Source organism: Protomyctophum bolini (assembly GCF_963924005.1).
Source record: "Protomyctophum bolini genome assembly, chromosome: 16".
NCBI lineage: Eukaryota > Metazoa > Chordata > Actinopteri > Myctophiformes > Myctophidae > Protomyctophum > Protomyctophum bolini.
Genome location: NC_137877.1, coordinates 18,272,946 through 18,288,440, shown reverse-complemented (window position 1 = coordinate 18,288,440; position 15,495 = coordinate 18,272,946). Strand labels below are relative to the sequence as shown.

The following is a 15,495-nucleotide window of genomic DNA, read 5'->3' as shown; positions in this document are numbered from 1 at the left end:
CATTTCCTATCTCCTGTGCTTATTGACGGGTCCAAAGCACTCGGCAGCAAAGATAGCGAGTATTGAGCAACAGTCTAGCCCACTGGTTTTCAACCAGTGGTCCAGGGACCACCAATGGTCTTTGAGGGCGTTCCAGGTGGTCCCCATTCAAATGACCATAACACGCTGAACATTGCTCTAATCAGCGTGTGGCCTGAAAATCTACAGTAGTTTACAAAGCAACTGTAGTAAACTATAGAAATTCGAATAATGTAAGCAAAACAAACCTGATCATGTAATTACGAAGGCAACTTTAGGTCCACACACACACACACACACACTCACACACACACACACACACACACACACACACACTTGCTCTCCTGGGCTGATAAAGCGCCAGCTCTGCTCGTCATTATCAGTACAGCCATCTACAGTGTGTCAGTGCGGTTGATAAATGAGCCATCAAGACCACATTTCCCAAATGGAGATGGTTTAACCCCTTTTGTTTAATGGCAGGAAATGGAGACATTATTTTCTGGCAGGCGGTTAACCTAGTCAAACTCATAGGCAAAAAAATCGTTGCTGTGTCGGGCAGAAACCTTGTATCTTCATCATGTCATCTCTGTCCGGTGTAAACCTCATATTACCAAAACAAGATTCACGTTATTTTTTTTTAAATAGGCTGATGCACATCAGGATCTCTGAATAACAAATAATAGGAACTGAATAGGAACTTCCTGAATTTGTGGTCGTTAGACCAAAGCCGTCCCGATGAAGGTCTAATGACCACAGCACACGATCTCTACACATTATTTTATTTTTTATTTTCAATTGATTATTTCATCACGGTTGGTTATTTTAATTACGTTTATTTCAATCTCCTCTCCTCTCCTCTCCTCTCCTCTCCTCTCCTCTCCTCTCCTCTCCTCTCCTCTCCTCTCCTCTCCTCTCCTCTCCTCTCCTCTCCTCTCTCCTTCCTCTCTGGTTTCAGGTGTAGTTGGTAGATGAATCCTGACAATACATTTCCCGTCTGTAATGAGCAGACGAACTTAGCAGTGACCTCGAACGTGTGTGTGTGTGTGTGTGTGTGACTTGTGTGTGTGTGTGTGACTTGTGTGTATACCCCTTGCTATGTGAGCTCCTTGGGGAATAGATTTCCAAATGATTTATCTGCCCTTCTAGACAAAAATAGAATTAGGATACAGTTGTGAGGTCATGTCCCTCTATGTTTCTATTGATGAAACACTTGACCAGTTGAGCCAATTAGCATGCATATTCTATGGGGAACATTTGCCAAAAAAAGTAGCCGATCTATAAGCTCACTACGTGTTGTGACCTTCTAAATGCACAGCCTTTGCTGACCAATTTGGACACTTTTTTATTATGTTCGCCTACAATGACATAGTGGAGTTAAAGTGGTTCTCAAACATTTTCACGTCAAGGACCCCTAAATTGCTATTTGGCTGCTGACCCTCATCTGAATGAATGAATGAATTAAAATAATCAAAGCATTCTGCACCACCCCTGAACTTTCATCACGGCACCCACTTTTAGAAACCCCAGAAGACTATAAAATCAGGTTATCGGTTGAAACAGTATTAATCCGACTATCGGCAGTTATTCCACAGTAACCAGGAGTTTTGTGCACACAGCACATGTAAGCATCCTGTCACATTAATATCCCTAGCTCTCCCTCCTACTCCCTCTGCACTCTGGCATTTCTCCTGGATGAATTGCTCTTTGATATTCAGACTGATGATGTATGGCGTATGACATCGTGGTCAATAGATTATTTGACAAAGCCACGTCGGTTGGGGCTGCTGTGGGAGAGTCGTGGATGAATTTAATAAAGGAAATCTGAACGCTTAAAAAGCTCCTATTAATCATCAGCAGACAGAAGAATTATCGCTGAGCATTTGTGAATACAATAAATTAAAGTCATTTGCCAATATGTCCATTGATGGAGGGCCTGGGCGAAAATAAGCTTTTAATGCTGTGCATTATTTAGGGAATCGGCCCGTACAGTGTGATGCATGTAGGTGTGTGGAGTTATTCATAGCTTTTTATTATAAGCCGACGCACGCTGCTGTTGTTCAGACTGGGACTGCATGTATTATACAGGAACAAAATGATACTAGTGCAATTAATGTGGTACATATTGCACTGTGATGTCAACTGGAGGTGAGACATTTAGAATTCAAGAGCCTCTGAGTTGTTCCAGTTCTACAGAATTAATTGTTTTGGAAGGAGTGCTGTGTGAAATGTTTGCGACAACTTCTATCTCCTAAAAGCAGAAATCCACTGATCAACTGTAAAATAACAAAAATCCTACCAACAATAAGAGATGTTCTATCGCAACAGGTGAATGCCTACAGTATGCTCGTCCAAGCCTATTACAGTACGTATGTGCACAGTGCATACGCACACATGCTGTACTGACTTAACAAAGGACATAAACATGCTGGGCTTAGGGCCATTACTCCTCCCAACGTGGGAGAATCTTCCAGTTCCGAAAATACTTTTTGAACTATACTGTAGCTTGGAGAGTCTGGACATCTGGAGGCGCACAGGTTCTTAGAAAAGGTTCTGAGACCGCATGCATTCCGAAGCTTGGAATGACGTGATTTTGTAGTTTTATCACCTCGCTTTACGAAGAACTGTTTGGACATCGGAAGGTGTTGCGTTTTACTGTAGGATAGCCAGTGGTGAACAGTAACAATGTACATAAATACATAAGTACATATAACATATGTATATGCTACTTAAGTACCACATTAAATCCTGATGGAAGCAACCCACAACTTACAGATGTAGGCAACCCAGCCTGCCAGAGATATGGGCTTTCTGCCCTTTTTTTGTTTGTTGTTTTCCACACAGTCGAGGAAGCTTTCAGTTCAAGACTTCTTCCACTGCCTTTAATGCTGCCACCGACTGTGTGTGTGTGTGTGTGTGTGTGTGTGTGTGTGTGTGTGTGTGTGTGTGTGTGTGTGTGTGTGTGTGTGTGTGTGTGTGTGTGAGTGACTGTGTGAGTCTATGCGACATCTTGAAAATGGATTTAAAAATTAAAGTCTGTAACCCGGCTAGAGCGTCTCACAAGCTGTTTCCAGGTCCTGACCCATCGCTGAAGAAACGGCACCCTCAAAAGACAGATAGTCTAAGCATGCAATTAGGGAGTGTTCAGCCGCTATATATAGTTCCCCCCCCCCCACACACACACACACACAACGGGAACAAAACTACACGACCCGATCTTCTCCACCACAGAACAAACCATGTTTTATTACCCTCCCTTGGTCCGTTGTATTCAAACTAAAACAACAGATTCAGGGATGTACAACATCTCGTGAAAAGTAGTAAAACATTGAATCCTGATCTACCAGCTCACGACACATGGTGAGCTTGTAGATCGGCTACTTTGATTTCTGGAAATTTCCCTAAAATAGTGGTTAAGATGCATCAAACTAAGTTTCGAAAGGACATATTTTAAATCAGTCTGACCAGTTCAAACATAATGTTTTTTTTATGGCACGACTTTGCTTGAGGCCAGCCGTCTGTGAGAGGGTGTGTTTGTGTGTGTGCATGTCTGGTGGTCAGATGCTGTAACACCGACTTACACCAAAATGTCTTGTGCACACTGCCAGTAGACGCATTTACTTTATTGGCTGAATACTTGATTAGTCAGAAATGTTAACTGCACGAGGTACGGTCAGACCTTAAGGCTAAAAGGATAACCTAAAATTATCCTGGGGACTTGTTTCCATCGTTCAATTCATGAACATATCATAAATAATAAAACATGTCACAGGCTGGCCACATGACGTGTGAGATCCACATTGGAGGTGGGATCCACATTATTCTGTTTTTAAACTTCCATCATGGTGATCACTGAGTTGAAAAAGTTCAGAAAAATCCACTTTAAAACTCCTAGCGGCCAACAAATTGATACATTTTTCAAAGGATGATACTTCTACACCCAATGCCGTCAGAATGAAATGGCAGCCGGATATTGCCGATGTTGCATTTTTGTTCCCACTGTGCTGAGGTAGCTCCGTGCTGTTCAAGATGTCAGATGGCTCTACCTGCAGTAAGTAAAAGAGAAAAGGACAGATGGTTCAAAAGATGGTCGCTCTTAGTGATCAAGCCACCGTACATCAAGATGATAGTTTGTTTGTTTCCCCTAGACTTGAGAAACGTGTTCTACATGTGGAAGCAAAAATAATAAAAGAGGTACAAGTAGTGCCAGAATACTGGCATTCATGGAAATTGAATTAATATCTGCATGTAATGTTTGGCTGTTCTGGGAATTTTGATAGCTGGGTACGATTGATGGCCTTGTGTTATGTATAGTCATAGCATAGCTGCAGACAGTCCCACCTATCTACATTCAACGTTTTACCCAGGGTGTGTTACCCAGTGTGGTCGGGCCTTTGCGGGCCGGTCTTTGGTATGCCTGGTTTTCCTGAATGTTTGTGCTTATGTCAGCTCTGATTGTATGACTTGTTTTGTCTGCTGACTATGATTGCTTTTTTTTGCTGTTTTGTAACCTTTTGGATGGGAGCAAATGTTTTAACCCATTTTAAGCATCTGTGTCAGTTTGATTTTTGCGTTGGCTATTGTAACATAGCAGATATACAAGCTTGCCACTTCATGCAGCAACTGCGAGTATATTTTTGAACATTTATTTTCAAGAAAATCTTGAAAGTGTGAGAATTATAACGAGCCTCCGGCCTCTTCAATGTGGTCCCACGCTGTGATCCACTCCGAGGTATAGTGGTACACGAGGACGCCTGCTGTCGCTATTTCCATGTGTACAGGCTGTGTGCGTCCCTCCCCTGAACCCCCTCCCACCTGCTCTTCACACCGCTCAGAGATTAGTTCCCCATGAGTGCCGTCGGTCGGCTCCTTGAGAATGGTCTCATTAACAGCTAGCGGAGCAGCGCCCGGGGCGGTGTGACTCTGTCTGCGATTAGGGGCCACACAACCAACGGTGCCACCTTAATCTGCCCGCCTGCGTGATGGACACCGGCGGGGAAATTGAAACCCTGGCCCTCTCTGTGTTATTATAACATAAAGAATGGTTATATGGAAGTGTCTGCCGCTGTAGCGGGGAGTCCATCCTAATAACAACCTGCAGCCTCATCTCCACGTGTGCAACGGATCATTTCTACTCTGCTGTTTTGACCTGCACTCTTTGCCTTCTACAGCATGTGCGTGCCTGAGGGGGTGTGTGCGTGCAGCGTGCGTCCATGTTTTAGACTTTTCTTTGCCTTGCTATATTTAGACGGGACCGTAAAGAGGCAGGAAACAAAAGGAGGCATAGTGCAGGAAGAGGAAGGACATGCAACATGCCCTCTTCTCCGTATCCTGTACTCAGGACTCGAGCAAGATCAGATCTCCCTTGGTGGCGGAGAAATTGTGTCTGTCCTTTTTGTGCGAGAATAACTCTGTTTCGGGGATCCGACCAGCTGCGTTCTCGGAAAAGAGAAACATAAAGACATGTAAATTGTAAATCTTGCAGTGCAGCTGTGTGCCGGATCTGTCTGTCCGTCGTCTATTTGTCCGTCCGTCTGACCGTCCGTCCGTCAGTCTTTCCGTCCGTCCGTCCATGTGAGTAAATGTGTACTCGGGCACTTTCCACCCCCGGTGTCCAGGAGCAGGTTTGAATATCGTGCAGAGATCCCGATGGCACCAGCGTGCATGGGGGTCAAACGTTGATGAATAACGCCTGTGACTTCAAGATCAAATGCATCGTTCATAATCCCCGGCCAGGCCTGCCCTGCATGCGCTGGAACAGGGCTGTGCAGTCCAAAAAGTTGTGTGATAATGGTTCGTTTGAGCCCCCTGCGTACCACCGGCTCTCCAAATTGCTTAATTTGTCAACATGCCAAGGTCTCGCATACAATGCATAATTACAAAATGATTTATGTGCGTGGCAGTCCCCCCTCGCACCACCACACCCCCTCCCGGAACTATTCCCTCGCCGATGAGGCGCACTCTCGGTGATGAAACTGTACAAAAGGCACCAAACTGTTGAAGATTTGTTTTAAGCTCGGTGACGGGGCGACGTGAGGCCCGGGTGACAGATTTGCGGGCGGAACACCAAGAGAGACTCTCTCTAGTCTCTTGATCAGCACGGCGTCACGGTGGTCGGTCACGCTCGGCGATCACAGATGAGTTATTGACCTGCCGGAGACGCTCAGGCTTTTGAGGAATAGCAGCCATTCATCAAGGCCTCTCTCGCAGCCGTGCCAATGAAAAGGGCCTCTTTCGTAAGACATTCATGAATACAAAAGGCGCCACCACGAACGATCAAGGTCCACTTGGCGCGTTCTTGACGTGTGTGTGTGTGTGTGCGTGCGCGCATTGTGTCATGGGTATACAGATTCATGTCACATGCTTTTGTTCATGTTTGTGCTCTTGAGCCCCAAGGGTGTCCTAATGAATCTGAAAAGAGGCCTATGTGAAGGAATCATTAACTTAATTCATTAGGAGGAAGGAATTAATCACTATTAAAGTGTCACTTTTTAACCAGTAAGGACTATTTTATACTTTCAAATCACAGTCCTACTTCGGATTTTACTCAAGACTCACACAAATCGGTACACCTTTGTATTGATTTGTGTCTATCTATCTATCTATCTATCCATCTATCTAAGATTTGTCTCTGGAGTCATGTGATCAAGATGTATACGCATCAGTGAGGTTGATCTCTTTGCCAAAAACAGCCAATCTACAAGTTCACGACGCGCTGTGTGCGACACGTTGTGAGCTGTAGATTGGGTATTTGTGGCTACTACAGTAGATAGATAGATTTGGTGTAGGCAGTGGCGAAGTGTACTAAAGGTGGGCCCTGATGCAGGCTGTTTGGGACTGACACTCGATCCTCCAGTGCACGGCACGCTACCTGCTACAGATATTATCAAAGTATTCTGCTGCACCCCTGGACCCACTTCTGTTCTAGAGCACTTAATGTCAGGCAACTGCACGGAGACATAGACGATATGTTTGAGTCTCAGTCTTTGAAGTGATAATGGTGACACCCAGAGAACCATAGCAAGCTGCACAGAATCTGTTCTTTAACAAGGACACTTGGCTTGATGAAATACAATCCACCTCGTCACTGTGTGCATGAGAGATCAAGATGTGTCTTTGTTCTTATCTTGTGAAGGCCAACATCTAAAAACTGTTATTGAAGTGCTTATAGGCATGAGTATATATAGATGTGTGTTTAAAACTGCTTGAGGTTCAAGTTTTGTCTGCTTGCAGTTGCAGTTTGTAAAACAAAACAAACAAAAGAAAGACAAACACTGATCTGATCTGATTAATCAGAATTGAAAGTTGCCTGGAGTCAGGGGTATATTCACCGTGGCTTGGTGGTCAAAGCACATTCTTGAAGAAAATGAAAGGGTTAGTTCAGATTTTTGGACTGTGTTTTTGGTGTAGGAAATACTTGCAATTAATTTGACCGTGCGATGTAGTAACCCAAGATTATGCCCCCCGGTTTTGGGGTAAAATCTGCCTCATCTGCTTGGCCTTCATTATGAAAAATTCCCGGAAAAATAAATGTTAAAAATACATTAATCTCTCCTTCCCTTTGACCTATTTCTACCATTATAGAGCAACTTTCATTCAACTTTGACCCCTCTGAAAGGGGCGGCAGTGGCTCAGGGGTAGAGTGGCCAGATGGGAACCGCAAGGTTCCCAGTTCGAGTGTCCTTGAGCAAGACTCTGAACGCCTCCCGATGAGCAGTTTGGTGCTTTTCATGGTTTCCAATGCCATCGGCGTGTGAATGTGTGTGTAAAGCTATATAAATGCACCATTTACCATTTATGGAACTATTTTAGCTAGCCCCTCCAATATCCAGCTTTTAGTGTGCGTAAACATTAAATGCCATTGATAATGAGAACGCAAATTGTGATTGGCCCGCAATGAGATGATGTATGATGATAAGAGCACCCCTCACTTCACACGGGTGTGATTTCTTTTTGTTTCCTGTATCACTACGCCAGCAGCAGCAGAAAACAGACAGAGGTTAAAGTTGAAATAGGTCAACAATACAAATTACACTATTTTTGTGGTTTCATTATTTTGATTGAGTGGCCCCCAGTGCCCCCCACTAACTGACCTGAACTACTTAATGTTCACCAACACCAGACCAGAACCACGGGCCTCAGGCAAGCTTTATCCAAAAATCTGAACTAACCCTAAGTTCACAGGTATAAAGTGCTCATAATGGTTAATAGTCATGCCTAAATCTATTGAAGTTGTAGTGTCAAGTCTCATCTCAACATGCTTTTGATTGATTGAAGTATCTATTATCAGTTTGCAGAATTACAGTACATTTCAAATACAACTCAATACAAAAAAAGAGATGAAGAATAATACATATTTTTACAACGTGCCAGTAATATGTGAGTTTAAAGTGTGAATGCTGAACGCTTAAGACTGAGGTTAGGGGACTTACGTGGCCGGTTAAGACTACGGTTAGGGTTAGGTGTTTCTACAACTGACTGCAGCCCTTCCATTCAGAGGGCAACAAGATGCCCAAATATGGAGATGACTGACGTCTTAGTATAGTGACATCACAGATGTACTAACAATCAACTCTGATAACGGGTACAGCACATTTTACACCCCGTTACAGTCAAATCGTTTCTCTACAATGAATTGGCCTACCATGTCTATGCACCACCCTCCTTCGCCCAGCATGGGGTCATTTCCCATGAACACGGGGAACGTGCTGAATCAGGAACAGATTGGTCCAGATATTGGTCATTCTGGAAGGAGCAGCAGCGTGTGGAGTTCTGGACTAGGAAGTCCCAACCGCGGCTCACCCAGCGTCATCGGTATGCCCAAGCAACAGCCAGCATGCCAACCGTCCTTCTCCATAAACGGCACGTCAGGGTTTGGAATGAACCGTAGTCAGGCTTTTTGGATGAACAACTCTATGTCGAGCAGCATCTTCAATGGCAGGGATGTAAGGGACCATGTAACAGGACTGGATTTGTCCGAATTCCCCGCACTAGTGGACAGGGGTCGGAGGGAAGAAGGGGGTGGAAACCCAGCATCATACCTCGGTACGTTGACAAGACCTTCAAATGAACAGACACATGCACAGAGTGGCCGCAAACACAAGCATGCAACATTGAGCAACAACGAGAATAAATGCAACATACATTTCACTCCTAGCCACAACTTAAACCCCAGTCCTGGCCAACACAACTACAACAGTACAGTTAACATAAACTCTACTTCTGGCCACAACCACACGCACTATACGTTGAGCAACAATAACAGTAAGACCAACTTAAACTCCACTCCTGGCCACAACCAAAAGCACCCTACGTTGAGCAACAATAACAGTAAGACCAACTTAAACCCTACTCCTGGCCACCACAACTACAACAGTACAACCAACGTAAACTCAACTTCTGGTCACAACTACATGCACCCTACGTTGAGTAATGATGACAGTAAAACCAACCTAAACTTCACTCCTGGCCATAGCTTAAACTCCACTGGAAAGTGCACACCCAATGCAGATGGACTCAAGTCCCCCAGAGACAAGGCACCCTCACCACAGAACAACCAGAAGAAAGGGATCCAGGTGTTGCCTGATGGCCGGGTGACCAACATTCCTTCAGGAATGGTGACGGACCAATTTGGGATGATTGGACTGCTGACATTCCTTCGGGCCGCAGAGACGGATCCTGGAATGGTCCATTTGGCGCTGGGAAGTGACCTCACAAAACTGGGGCTCGACCTCAACTCGCCCACAAATCTGTACCCCAAGTTTGTTTCCCCTTGGGCATCGGCACCTTCTCAAGCTCAGGATCTTGACTTCCATGTTCACATAAGGGACAAGTTGCCTGCAGTAAAGGTTTCTGGATATGGTGAAGACCTGCTGTTCTACCTGTACTACATGCAGGGCGGAGACCTCCGGCTTCAGTCAGCAGCAGAGCTGTTTAAGCGGGGCTGGAGGTTCCATAAAGAGGTGCAGGTCTGGATCACAAGGATACCCGGCATGGAGACTACGATGACGGCCAAAAGCTACGAAAGGGGAACATACTACTTCTTCGATTGTCTCAACTGGAAGAAGAGGATGTCCAAGGAGTTCCACCTGGAATATGACAAGCTGGAAAAGAGGCCTCATGTGCCGACAACATAAAACCACAACCCAGCCCAGCAGGCCTTCTAAGACCCAACCTGTCCCAAGGACTGCAGCTGTTACAGCCACCAAGGGGGCAGTAGACTACAGCTGTTACAGGCCACAGCCCTAGCCACCAGGGGGCGGTAAACTACAGCTGTTCCCACTAGGGACAGTCGTAATACGTCTTTTGACATGTGAAGACTGTTATGTCTTGGGCAGAAGGACTGACAATGTGACACAATTGAAGGGTTTCACCTCTGAGGGCAGGAAAGTTGGTTGCATCAACGGTTCTTAATCTGGGGTTAGGGATAGAAACTCTGACACTTAAGCGTCAACGTTTCTATCGTCCATAAAAATGCTCATGCTGTACATGATCACTGAGACACTATTGTTGAACACAACATGGTCTCCATTCTGCTCTTTGGTTACATTCTGACTTGGCTACAACATGTTGAAAACCTTTTTTTTTTAAAACACCTTATCCCCCTACATAACCGCTGAGCTCAATCCATAACCTACAGTATTTCATGTGGACTTTACTGCGCCTGGAAGTGGTCCGTCTGCGACTAAACATGTTTTCAACTGCAGAGAGAGAGAGGTGGGAAAAGAAAGCTGAGTAGAAGGCTAATCCACAAATGAACATTTATCGACATGTGTTGAGAGCTGTCGGACAGAGGCAGCCTGCTGCCACCGGGAGGCCGCTCGTAATCTTCATGCTGCACGCACGCACGCACGCACAAAGCTAGCCAGCTGTCAGCAGACTCAGCACGCACACCAATTCATCATTGAGATAAATGTGAATTTTGCCAGACTCACCGTCAACCCCCCCACCTCCCCTCCTCGAGGGATGTGATGTCATCAACGTTGTAGCGGCTCTTTTGACACACGACAGAAGTGTTCACCGCGGGAGAGCCGAGCCACCCCTCCCGGCAGAAGAAGATGGACCCCCTTGCTGAAATAATTAACACTGAATAAAAATGAATCTATGATGATTAAAAGACTAAACATATTGGCTAAAAGATGGGGAGGGACTAGTGGAGTGTGTTGCGCTAAAACCGCTAAATGATATTTAATCAACTAAATCTAGACTAACACTAAAACATTTCAGATGACTAAAACTACAACTAAAGGAAATTTTAGTCAACACTGCTCCTGTGTTCCTAATGGAGTAAGAGTAGATGCCTGAGGGCCCTAAAGGGCGAGGTCACGTGCACTGGCCATATATGGTCAGCTCCATATATGGAGATCTAGAGTTTGAATGGACAAGTATCAGTCAGAGGAGAGACATCGAAGAGGAAGGATGGGTGGGGAAGGAACAGGTTCTGACATATATCCATATACTATAATATTGATGGCATCAGGGATCTCCATATATGGGCTTAATTGCGACAGCAGGTCACATTTACTATAACATCAGGGATCTCCATATGTGATGTCACGAGACCTGGGCACCACCTATGATTTTGAGTGGCACGATTCCATAGTTAACCCCACGGACGCCCGGGGGTATTTAGGACCATTCAATCAGAGCACCCAGCTATTTGCAGCAACGGAGCACATTTAGCGATGCGCCGTCTCGGATGTCGCTGAACCCACCTTAGAACCGCAACCAGTACTGTAAAAGTAAAAGTTCTCATTATGCAGAATGTCTCATTTTAAGTTTTCAAATGTATACAAATCTTTAGAAAATAGCAGATCTACAAGCTCACAATGTGTTGCATTGTGATGCATTGTGAGCTTGTAGATCGGCTATTTTCAAATGGCTGGAGTGGTTACTGTATGTTTCTATAATAATCAAAATCTACAAAGTAGCTAGTAACTAAAGTGTTCAAATAAATGTAGTGCTAACTTGGATATTGGAAATACTCATGTAAAGTACAAATACCTCAGAATTGTACTTAAGTACAGCATCTACTTATAGTTACTTTACACCACTGTTTACAAGTAAAGGTCCTGCGTTAAAACTTCTACTTGCAGTACCAAAGTACTCAGACTTTTGTCTGAGTACTTTGTCAAATTCTTTAAAAAAAAAATTGGCAGATCTACAAGCTCACAACACACTGTACATGGGATGCATTGGGAGCTTGTAGATCTACTGTTTTAGAACAGCTGAAGTATACAGGACGTAGGGGGGTCAAGCACACTCTCGCAAGGATACATTTAAAAAGCCTTTATTACACGACAGGGCTATACATTAAAGAATTGGCCAACTGAACTATCATGTCAATTTCCCGCCTAGCTAACGGTTGTGTGTGTGTGTGTGTGTGTGTGTGTGTGTGTGTGTGTGTGTGCGCGTGCACTTGCATGCATTTGTGCATGTTTCACGTGTATCTGCTAGTATGATGTGTGGTTGGGGGGGGGGCGGGGGGGGGGGGGTCCTGATCGATAGCCGCCTCTCCCCCAATACCTAACAAACCAAGCTCTGACCTTTCAGCTGTAATACACCCCCCAGCTGTAAGCCCCCACTACGGGGCACGCGCCGGCGGCAAGGAGAAAAAGGTTGAACGTTGTTTGAGTGCTTTGTAAAATCTAATGCAGATTGATCACTGTCTCCCAGGCATTGTTGTCGTTCGTTCGTCAAGGTAAAGAGGAATCCGGTGAGTAACGTAACAGGGGGGTCGGTGTGGGGGGCTTTGATGCAGCCTGTTCCGTCCCGCAGGTGGAGTGATTTATAGAGAGAGTGCTCCCTGCGGCGCGTGTGTGTTTATATCCACACTTGTGTGTCTTTATGGATGGCGGGGCGTGTTCTACCTGAAGTCTTTTTCATTTTTCATGCATAAACTGTGTGCCTCATACTATCCGTTATGTTCTCCACGAGGGTGGGGGGGGGGGGTGTTGGTGGATGGAGGTGGTTCTCCTGAATGTGTTTAAACGTAACATATTGGATGTTTATAGGTGTTTTACTACAATTACTGTATGCATGTTTTATTCAATGTGCCGTTGGAATAGCAATTTCATCAGGACCAGTGTTCTGTCGCGATCGCTTAAAAGGCTTCAGGAAAAAAGTGCTTCATAGCTTTGAACAACATCCTATATTTGACATTGAGTTTGGTGACAAATATCAAGTCTCAGTGATTCAGCTGCTGTGGGGGGGGGGGGGTTACTTATTACGCCGATCTTATCCAGCCGATTGGCTCGTCTGGAGCCTACTGGCTGCGATTGGCGTTGATGACACGTTAACCGATCTTATCGGTCTAGTCAGGTCTACTGGACATAATGGGAGCCTACTGAAAATGACAAGCCTCCTCCCCTAAACTTAACCGCAAGCATGTCGCAGTGCGGTCCTAATATTAACGCATGTTCGCCAACCTTAATCCTGTCGTTTTGGTCTAGTCATGCCCATACTCGTCGAAAACAATCGTACTGATCCTAAGTGATAACTGCGGTCTTGTCTATTGATATCAGTCGGGTGAGGGGGAAGAGAAAGAGAGAGAGAGAGAGAGAGAGAGAGGGTGACTGACTGACTGAGACTTGTGTGGTTGTCAGTTTGTCACACAATCCCAAGGCACACCTGGACTTCTCTCCCAGGCAGCATACCTGTGTGTCAGCATGCATACTGTCTGAAAATCTCTGTCCTGTCCAACGTGATAGCTGGATGGTACTACCAGCTATGTGGCTGAAGCAAGTCGTTGCTTACTGCCAGAAACCGCTTATCTCCTTTTGTGTTTTTTTCTCATTCTTTTTGTGAATTTATGCTCTACTTGACCATTCAGCCTCACACAAAAGTAGCAGATATACAAGTTCAGATCTTGTATGTCCCTGGCTGCTGTCGGGGAATGAAGAAAACCTTATGTTTCCAAACAATGCCTCATCAAAGTTGGTATTGTGACTAAATATATTGTCAATGACTTCCTTGCATGAGAGGGGGAGAGGTGGTGGAGTTAGCTGTTTTAGCGGACAGTTTCCATTAGTAATATTTTTAACCCACACACAGACGCAAAGGGTGTTCAGCATTGATTAACACTTAATTAATTAATTCATCGTAATCCCCATTTGACTGCTGTTGTTTTTCACTAACCTTCGAAGACCCGGCCGCGATCGTCGATCCATTTCATGAAAATCCTCCTTAAAATACTGTGATAGTTTTTAAATATTCCACAGTCCCGACAACAGCAGCAACAATGCTCCCAAGTTTCTCTCTCGTCATATAAATCAGGCCTTGGGAGAGCCAGCAGACCGCCCCGTCCAAGTGAACACTAGTGTCCATCTTCTGGGGCCAACATTCTGCTGGAGATTTCAGCAAATATATTTGGTGTGGAGGGGAAAAAGGAGGGGTCCTATACCATTGACCACTAGGCGACCCTGGGTGAAGTTCTATAGTCTGGTTCTGTGTCAAAAGGTTTTACAGAACTTTTTTTATTATTATTATGCTAATTCATTCACCAGCTCAGTGGCCTTGTGGTTAGAGTGTCCGCCCTGAGACTGGGAGGTCGGGTCATACCAAAGACTCTAAATAATGGGACCCAGTGCCTCCCTGCTTGACACTCGGCATCAAGGGTTGGATTTGGGGTGGGAAGTGAGGACGCTGGCGTCGACTGTTCGCCGCTTCACCTCCCAATGTATGCATGAATAAACCATTGTAAGCGCTTTGAGTAGGCACGTAGTGCATAGAAAAGCGCCATAAAAATGCAATTAATTATTAATTCATAGTTATTCCTATAATAATGTCACTAGTTTTTTTTACAATTTTCTAAATAATTGTATAGATTTGAAAACATGAAATGGGGCAGTCGGTATAATGACAACTTTTAGTACATTTAGAATAATGTTATTTTACTTGTAACAGGGAATTTCTATATTGCAGTATTGATACGTTTACTTAAGTAAAAAAAAAAACACCGCCTGGAACTATGGCCGGTAAATGCCCACTTCAGAAGTTTTAACACAACAGGGCTTTGCAAAACGCCTCCCTCGAGGCCGCTCTGTTTTCTGTCTGCTGAACGCCCTATAACCCACCGAAACTAAACCATGCACATTAGAAGACAGAGAGGGCTGAAATATGGTTCCCAGACACATCCACAGGTACAGGGGTTCGCAAGAAAGCCAAGGAGACGCCAACAAATAATAAAAAGAGGCAGGCTATGAATATTTATAACTTTTTTTTTAGCTGCATCATGTAAATATTCTTCCTCACCTGCCACATCACGTTGACTGCCTCTCAAGTGGAACTCTTAAGTGAAAACAGTGCACGTCAACACCGGCTGCTTGACAGGAATAGGCTTGCGATGTAGTTAGAACACACACACACACACACACACACACACACACACACACACACACACACACACACACACACACACACACACACTTGTTCACATTTACATTTACTATAACACATATTTGTTGTGAGTTTGTAGATCTG

The 15,495-nt window shown here is 44.7% G+C and overlaps 1 pseudogene across 1 annotated transcript; it reads left to right on the top strand.

Moving 5' to 3' along the window:
- The first annotated feature begins 8,660 nt into the window (after nucleotides 1-8,660).
- On the top strand, nucleotides 8,661-10,181 carry LOC308330857 (CCR4-NOT transcription complex subunit 2-like; annotated as a pseudogene). Its single transcript has one exon. The product of its transcript is annotated as a CCR4-NOT transcription complex subunit 2-like (transcript).
- The last annotated feature ends 5,314 nt before the right edge of the window (nucleotides 10,182-15,495 follow it).